At 38.1% G+C, this 8433-nt stretch overlaps 1 long non-coding RNA gene across 1 annotated transcript; it reads right to left on the reverse strand.

The window, feature by feature from the left end:
• Positions 1–2205: 2205 nt before the first annotated feature.
• Positions 2206–8339, reverse strand: LOC148917659 (uncharacterized). Its single transcript, XR_016125932.1, has 3 exons — positions 8155–8339; positions 2505–3222; positions 2206–2424 (listed from the first exon to the last, which is right to left on the reverse strand). It is a non-coding gene; the product is annotated as an uncharacterized LOC148917659 (long non-coding RNA).
• Between the last annotated feature and the right edge of the window lie 94 nt (positions 8340–8433).

Consider the following 8433-nt stretch of genomic DNA (forward strand, 5'->3'; position numbering starts at 1 on the left):
GGCTTGCCAAATAGAGGCAAGAAGCTAACAAGCACAACAAACTCATCAAGGTCGGAGTTGGATTTTGGGAAGAAATACTTCAAAGGTTAGCAGAAGATAACAAAGACTTCAATTGATAAGTATTTGAACTTAGCATTTGAAGATGAAATAGAAGATAATCCTGTGGATGTAACAAGATTGATAATCCTACAACTCTTCATGACCAATCTCTTCTGCATTGGCTTGATGACGATATAAGTCCCCAACCACTTTTTCCTTTATAATTATACTCGTCAATGATTCTTAAACCTTTACATCACGATTGTGTTAACATTTCTTTTTTAGTTATTCTTTGTTCTTATTGATGGCAGTTGTATTTGCCATAAACTCTTTGCCATTTGTTGAGGCCCAAAAAATCAAAGGCTGGGCCCAAATATATTTCTAGCCCAGTACGACACTTAACTTGGGAAGAAACCCAACTTGGGTACGCAAGAGTTCGTTATATGCGCTTACACACGTGCCACACCAAGTAAATAAGCAACACGCCACGCTACAAGTTTAAGTGGGCCTAAGTCACGCGAATGTCTGGGGCTTACTGAGCAGGTTGTGGTATGAATGGTTACAAGCATTCATGAGGCCCAATAATGGATGGGGCTTGCTGACCTCCAAAATTACAATGTCTAGGAAAGTTCTTCAAGGCAGCACCCTCGATGTTTAAGAAGGATTGAGTTTTAAGCGGGACTATCATGACCCCTCCAACCTTCACGGAAAAACATGACTGTAATTTTAGAGACAATTAACTAGTCATCCTTGAGTTGTTCCTAAACCCATGCCATGCCATGCCATGCCACTGCCATTTATTTTCGGTTGGAAATTGATTATTTGGACCATTTCAATAGACATTCATGGCCCCAATAATCAAGGGGGCTAATGTTGATGCCCAAACAATTCAAGGTTGGGCCCAAATATATTTCTAGCCGAGTACGACACCTAACTTGGGAAGAAACCCAACTTGGGTACACAAGAGTTCGTCATATGCACTTGCACACGTGCCACACCAAGCAAATAAGTAACACGCCACGTTACAAGCTTAAGTGGTTCCAAGCCACGCGAATGCCTGAGGCTTGCTGAGCAGGTTGTGGTATGAATGGTTACGGGCATTCAAGAGGTCTATTGATGGGCCAAGAAGTGGAAGTTTTGTGCTGCTTGGGACTCGAGTCCATTTCTTGAGCCCAAATATGTGGGTAAGCATGAAAGAGAGAAAAAAGTAGCCCATTACCTTAGAAAATTGGCCCATCACCTTAGTAAAAAATAGTCCATCACTCTAGAAGGTTGACCTATCCCCTTAGTAAACTAGCCCATTACCTTAGGGAATGGCCCAAGTGACTTAGAAAAATATGAAAGTCTCCAGCACATGGCTAGAGACAAAACCACGACAAAAAACCAAGGGATAGAGACTTGCACAGGCTGATGGGAATCTCCAGCACATGGCCAAAGACAAACCCCAACATAGGCCATCCAAAAAACCAAAGGATACTTGAGCAAAACACCCTTTAGACCAGCGCCATTACCCACTCATTTCTCCCACCAGCTCTTGCAATAAAATGAAGGAGAAAAAAAGGAGAAATGGTAGCCCAAAATAGGAGATGGTCGTAGGGATAGTTGCAGGAAGGCTCTAGAGCCTCCAAAAATCTTGTCTATGTGTGTTTGGATTGAGAAGGATTTTAGAAAATAAGGATGAATCAAAGGAAGAGAAGAGAAATTGAGGGGGAGACTTGGCTGATTTGGATAGAACTAGCTAGGGTTTCTTGGGAAGAAATAACTTCCAATGCCTATAAAAGGAGGCACCTTCTACCCAGCAAAAAAACTCATTGAAGGCAAGCAACCCCATCTAGAAAGAGCAAGCATCACCTCTCATCCTTGGAACCCTTCAATTTCGAGCTATATTCCTCCATCTCTTCCCCTATTCTCTTCTGGCAATTTCTTTGGTTTATTGCGTCTCGTCAAGCTGCTGTAAAAAGCCAAACTTTTGAGGTCTGATTCTTGAACTCGCACTCAGGGGAAATTTCACATGTTTGGCTCTTTATAGTAGCCCAGACCCATTACTAGCTGCCGGAACGAAAAAGCCACTACATAAATTAGCGACTCTGCTAGGGATCAGGCCGTTATCTTCACCAATGCCTCCAAAAAAGAAGATCAGAAGCAATAAATCAGAGAAAATAAAAAGATAAGAACATTTTTTTTCCTTTATTGGGTATCCACTTTACAAAACAAGCATAAGAAGGGTTATTGACATGTGCCTTTTGCTTGTGTCTTAGATCTCCATTCTCAAGCAAAACCAGATCTTGTACTAGGGTTGGGGCTTAGGCAAATCCATCATCCATGTCATTGAGCGAACTACACATGTAAACTCCAAAATACTTGGGCGCTTCGTGCCAAGCAAATCTATTATAAAAAAAAAAAAATTAAAGAAAAGGAGTCAAGCATAGACACTTCAAAGTTTCTCATGCTAAACTAAGCTATACCTTAGTTCCAAGAGCTGTGTGATTCAACATTATTCACATCTTCAACCAAGTCCAAGCTATATACATTCATTCATCATTATTTCCACCACTTCTAATATCTTAAACATTCTCCAGGTGCTTGCCTTATTTCAAACCTTCCTAGCCCTTGCCCTATTTCAAACATCATGCCAGTATATATGCTCCTTAACCCCCAAAGCTCAATTTATTCTTGCAACAATACAACAAACTTATTACATCTCTGAAAGAAAACTCAAAACAGCCTCAACAACTAGCTTGTTCTCTGTCTCATCCAAAGTCTCTCTAATTAAGCAATTCAAATCTTCCATAACCCTTCACATTGCAAGTCAAGATGAAAGTAACCAAAACTCACCTTCATGTTATCAAACTCCAAGCAAATGAGACTTCTCATGCTTTGGAGCCTCTTAATCAAGCATGAAAAGGATACATTAGCTAAGAATTAGACGCTGGAGAGGTACTGTAGAAAGAAAAAAGAAAAAGAAAAAGAAAAAGGAGGTGCCTGAAGCATATCTTTTCCTACATTCTTCCGTACCTACCCCAACAACTATCACCTCCTCATGAAACTTCTCATATCTTCTCATCCTTGGAATCTATCATTTCCCTTATAAATCATAACCACCATTATTCTTCTCAGAGATGCTCGTTTTGTGGAAGTGAATGCTTCAACACTTGCATGCTTTCATTTTCTTTAAAGAAACTCCTGCAAAGTAGAAGATGATGCATGAGCAGCAAGCAAACTCATCAATCAAGCATTTGACAAATTCACATGGCATAATACCAATTCAAATGCCAAGCAATCACATTTCATTCAAGTATTCCAAGCAATTAAGAGATTTCAAACAAATTGAAGAACTCATGCTCTTCCGACAATACCATACAACATCACGCTCTCATGACAATATTGCTCAAGATCATGCTCTAGCAATAACCAGATCACCACTCAATACCAAGAGAAAGGACATGCTAAATTCTAAAAAAAAGGCAATATGCTAGGAAAAACTTATACACAAGCTTTCCAACCATTCTAGTTGGAACATCCTACCTTTGGAAAATCACTAGAAATCAAGCTTACAACCAACAAATCCCAAACTTTCTAGATTAGAACTAAACATATCAAGCTTCATTTTTCCAAAATCTCGTTGCATTTAGAGCTAGGGAAGCATGTCAAACAGATTCTCAAATCATGCTATGCAGCAAAAACTGCACAATTCCAGTAGCTTAGCCCCTTTGAAATTGCAAGGAAAATTCATTTTTCCTTCAAATGGCACAAGACCAGTTCCAACACAGCCATTGAGAAGTCTATTTTCATGTCCAACTCAGATTCCAAGAGAAACATTTCGAAAGTTCAAAGAATAACCCACAAGCTACTTTGAGATATTTTGACAAACACTTGTCATACATTACCCATGTGAGCTTATATGACTCTTGTTTATCACCAACCTAAAATCCTAAACCAGAAGCTCAACAGCAGAATTCGATTTCTAGTTCACAAATTCTGGGAAATACAAAGGAACTCAAGCATTCAGGCATAAAAAACAAACATGCAACAAAGGCATCAACATCAATTCAAGAACACGCTTCAGAAAAATGAAGGCAGAGAACACTACAATGGTTGGATGATCTTCAATTTTGGATATGTTTTAAACAACATAATTTCGAGCACATTTTGTGAAGCACGTGCAATCATTCGAGCATCAGAAATTAAAAATACATGTAGAAGTAGAATCTGCAGAAACTCACCAGCCATGGATGAACACAGAAGTTGCATACTAACTTGGAGGCATCAGAAAGATTCAAACAATTCTCAAATGTTTGCAAGCTAAAATAATCGAGCAAATGAACAACTTTTATCAAGGAAGTTTTCTGATCCGAGCCTCTAAAATCTAACTTCTATATCGATGAACAACACTCACGAGTTTGGGTCTTGGAGAAGAAGAAGAAGAAGAACAAAGAAGAGAATGAGAGAAAATTAGAAAATAAAGCATGCCATGCCAAATGAAAGGAAAAGAGAGCAGCCACTTGCAAATAATAATACATTCAAAAGGAAGGGGCAATAGAATTTTGCCCACATGAAGGCTAAGCCAGTCAATGAGACAATGCGCTCAGCTCTCTTATCCTCTCTCAATCTCGTATCTTTTCTTCAACCCACCATGCATCAATACAAGCATTTGTAAATCAATCCACACAAATCATGCAACTCAAGCCGTTCCCATATTGGTCAATCCGACCGTTCGATTCGAACCAAACTTGTAGGGCATATTTAGTAAAGTGTGTTGAACCTATAGGAACTCTTAGATGGGAAATCGGAGGTCAGGGACCCCATGGGGTATTGGATTGACCAATATGGGAATTTAATTGCTTATTTAATCTCAGATTTTTCAAACCATTCCACCTATTAGAAATGTTGAAAATGGGCCTAGGAACTTTTGTAAGTCACATACACTTACTTTTGAGGCCAGGGGTAAAGGTTTTGATTAAATATCTATGGTTCAGCAATGTTATTAATTAAATATTTTTAATTGCTTAAATAGGTACTCAGACTTCATTGAACTTGCATGAGGGACCCTCAAAGGGTCAAGCTAGCTCGGACATTCAGTGAGTGGACTTTTTATATATTTATAAATGGCTTTTATGCAATTAAAGTTTCATTGATTGATTTTAAATGAATTATTTATGGCTATTACTTTCTAAGCATAAATATTTGAATTCAAATACTTTTATTATATTATATTTATGTTTAAAGTGTAAATGGCTTGGAAAGTAGGAAAGGAAGTGATAACATGATTAAAGAATTTATTGATAAATAGAATTATAAATTTTCAGGAAAGGTTTTTAAACCACCTATTGCCTTTGGATAAAATGTCGCCTTCGGATAATATGGTGCCTTCAGATAATATGTTGCCTTCGGTTATATTAATGTCCACGGACATTTTAGTTGCTTTCGGTTGAGTCAGTGCACGTTTGACAATTGCCCCACGAGTCTTAGGGATATCCAGACCTTGAGGAGCGAGGATGCCGCTCAGGTTGACAAGTGTCCCCTGAGTCTTGACTAAATGTCCCCTGAGTCTTGCGAGGAATGCGGCTCGGGTGACTTTGTGTTTCCGAGACTTGCGAGGATGTGTCAAATTATGTGACAGAATGAATTGACGGTATAATGTGGGAATTAAGTGAAAGATCATGGAATTGATGGATTTATTATGGGTACACCTAGGTGGGAGGAAATTATCTATTTTCAATGCTTTCAAAAGGTTTTTATGATTTGATTGAATGCATGATCGGTTATATGTATGTAAATACACATGCTTGATTTTGGTACGAATATAAAACATTAATATAATCAAATTTTCTAAAGGTTTTAATATTGGGTTAGTATGTTAATATTCTATTTTCCAAAACTTTATTTTTGTCCACTCACACTTTTAATTTTTTTGCGCCCCCAGGCAGTAGTCGTGTACCAGAGCACCACCACAAGGCGGCCATCACTCTTCATTCCTTATCTCTCTATGTAGGATGTTTCCTTGCAACTATTCTATTTTTGTAAAGTTACTAGATTAGTAATGCTCTAAAATTGCCCTAGGATTTCTATAAGGCATGATGCCATAAAGTTTTACTGTTGGATTGTTTGAATTCAAACGTGTTGCATGCCGAATGGTTGTGGTTATAAATTGCTTTTCTTACAGGTGTAAATTTTGGGAAACGAGTATTTACAGGGAGACTCTGCTAGATTTTTTGCATAAGTCAAACTTGAAGTTAATTTGTGGTTTTTGGTTAGAAGGGCAATTTGGTTAAATGTGCCCCGCACTTGCTAGGTGTCGGACACGCACGATGTTTGGCTCAGATTCCAAAGTGAAATTTGGGCCGGGTCTTGTCAAAACGTTCCCAAGGTGGCTATAGAAGTCTAATCAATCTAAATTTTTGATATATTATATAATAGACAGAATTTCGAACAACTCTGAAGAAGGAACCGAAGTCACTTGAGCACATGAAATCATAGAAACATATTGAAATCGAGCATACTACTGCGAAATCAGAAAATGGTAAACATACTGTGATCATACCAACTCTTCAGAGTATGTACTAATCGGATTGAGGTGAAAATGGAGCATGTTATAGGAATCACATAAATGAACAAGTTTTATGAAGGAAGTTTTCTCATTTGAGCTTTCTATATTTGAGTTCTTGGTTGCTCCAAGGAAGTGACGAAATTTGGATTTTGAAGAGGAACAAAAGAATGAGGATGAAAATAAGGTGAATGAGGAGGATAAGAATAATTTCATGATTGAAAAATCTTAGAGTGATGAGACAATGAATGGGGAGGAAGAGAATAAATTCATGATTGAAGAATCTTAAGCTAGGTGAGTCATCAATTTAGAATAGGTGACTCATTCCTTTTATAAATGGTGGATTTGAAAACTTGAGGCAAGGGGGGAAGAATGGGAGGAGGGTTGTTTGATACCCTCCACGTTTCATATTTTTTATTTGTTTTATTTGTTTTTGTTTTTGGTTTTTTTTTTGGGTTGCCTACAAGGGTATTTTGGTAATCTCTCACACATAGAGGTATTTTGGTCATTTTGTCAACTTGAAATTAAACACACTTAATTTAATAATCTCTATCCAAAATCACTTGATAAAATACCCATAATCATTCTCCACCATAATATTATTTTTTACTAAAATATGAAAATTCACCTTGAATTTTTCGGGATATTACAAGTCCTTGAGCGCGCTAGGGTTCATGTATTTACATATTCATATAATCGTTTTGATAGTTTGTTTTCTTTGTGTTTTTGTTTTTGATGGTTTCGTTGTTTAGGCCGAAGTGAGTCTGAATGCACAAGCTTTGAAGAAGTTTGTTGAGGAGAATCAGAGGTTGGCGTCAGAGTGCAACAAATGGGAGAGAGAGAGAGTGCTCTCTCTACTATCATGACCGGGAGGCTTTGATGGATTTTGGGGACGAGGCTAATCAGCATTCCAAGGAGGCTGAGATTCGTGTTCAGGAGTTGGAGGAAGAAATCAGAGAGTTAAGGGATGAATTGGGGTACTACAACAACCAATTAGAGATTTAATCGATAATTTCCTCAACTATTTTAGTTTTGTATTATAATTTGCTTTTGATGAACTGAAGACACAACCATTGAAGAGAAATTACTGGAGTCTGTCTTAGCAACATTGATCAGTAAAGATGAACTGTGCATTTCTAGGCCAACGTTGATCAGTAAAGTTGCTAAAACTGTGGAACTGGTGAGTTTATTTGCTGAGCGGTGAAGTTGTAGTTTAGAATTATAATGTCTTTTGTTTTGTTTTTGGCAAAGTCTAGGTTGAGAGTAACTGCACATATCTGAGCATTAATTTATGATTTCTGAACTGACCCATGACTGAATGTTTGCTCTTGTATACGTGGTAACTTGAGGCCATCAACTCGAACAGTTCTATCACCAACTGCTACAGTGTATAAGGGTGACAAGTGCCGAACCTTTCCTTTTGTGTCCTGTAACTCTATCTTCCATGGCAGATGTACAAGCACTAAAGTTTACACCGTTAGAAATAGTGTAATGCAAGAACTTCAGCTTAAGAAATTTTCCCAGGAAACAAACAGGCAGTGAACGAATCCCTAACCCTTAGAATTGCTTACCAAATCCTCATCCTTCTTTTCATCATTCTTCTTGGGATCCTTGGTGGCGGGCGCTTTGACGGACTTCTTATTGCGCTTGCAGCTGCCGCTTGGATCTCGTGTCGCGCTATGTTCAAAGAACTCGCGCTCTCCACTTTCTGCTTTCCTCTTGTACAAGAGAAGCTCAGACCTCTCGCTTTCCTTTTCATCTCTCTCCGCTTAAAGAAATGAGTTCGATTCGATTTAAATGGGTAACCCGTTTTACTGTTGGATAAATACTTTTTCCTTATAACGTAAACG

Source organism: Prunus mume, linkage group LG4, assembly GCF_029339155.1.
Source record: "Prunus mume cultivar Tortuosa linkage group LG4, ASM2933915v1, whole genome shotgun sequence".
Classification (NCBI taxonomy): Eukaryota; Viridiplantae; Streptophyta; class Magnoliopsida; order Rosales; family Rosaceae; genus Prunus; species Prunus mume.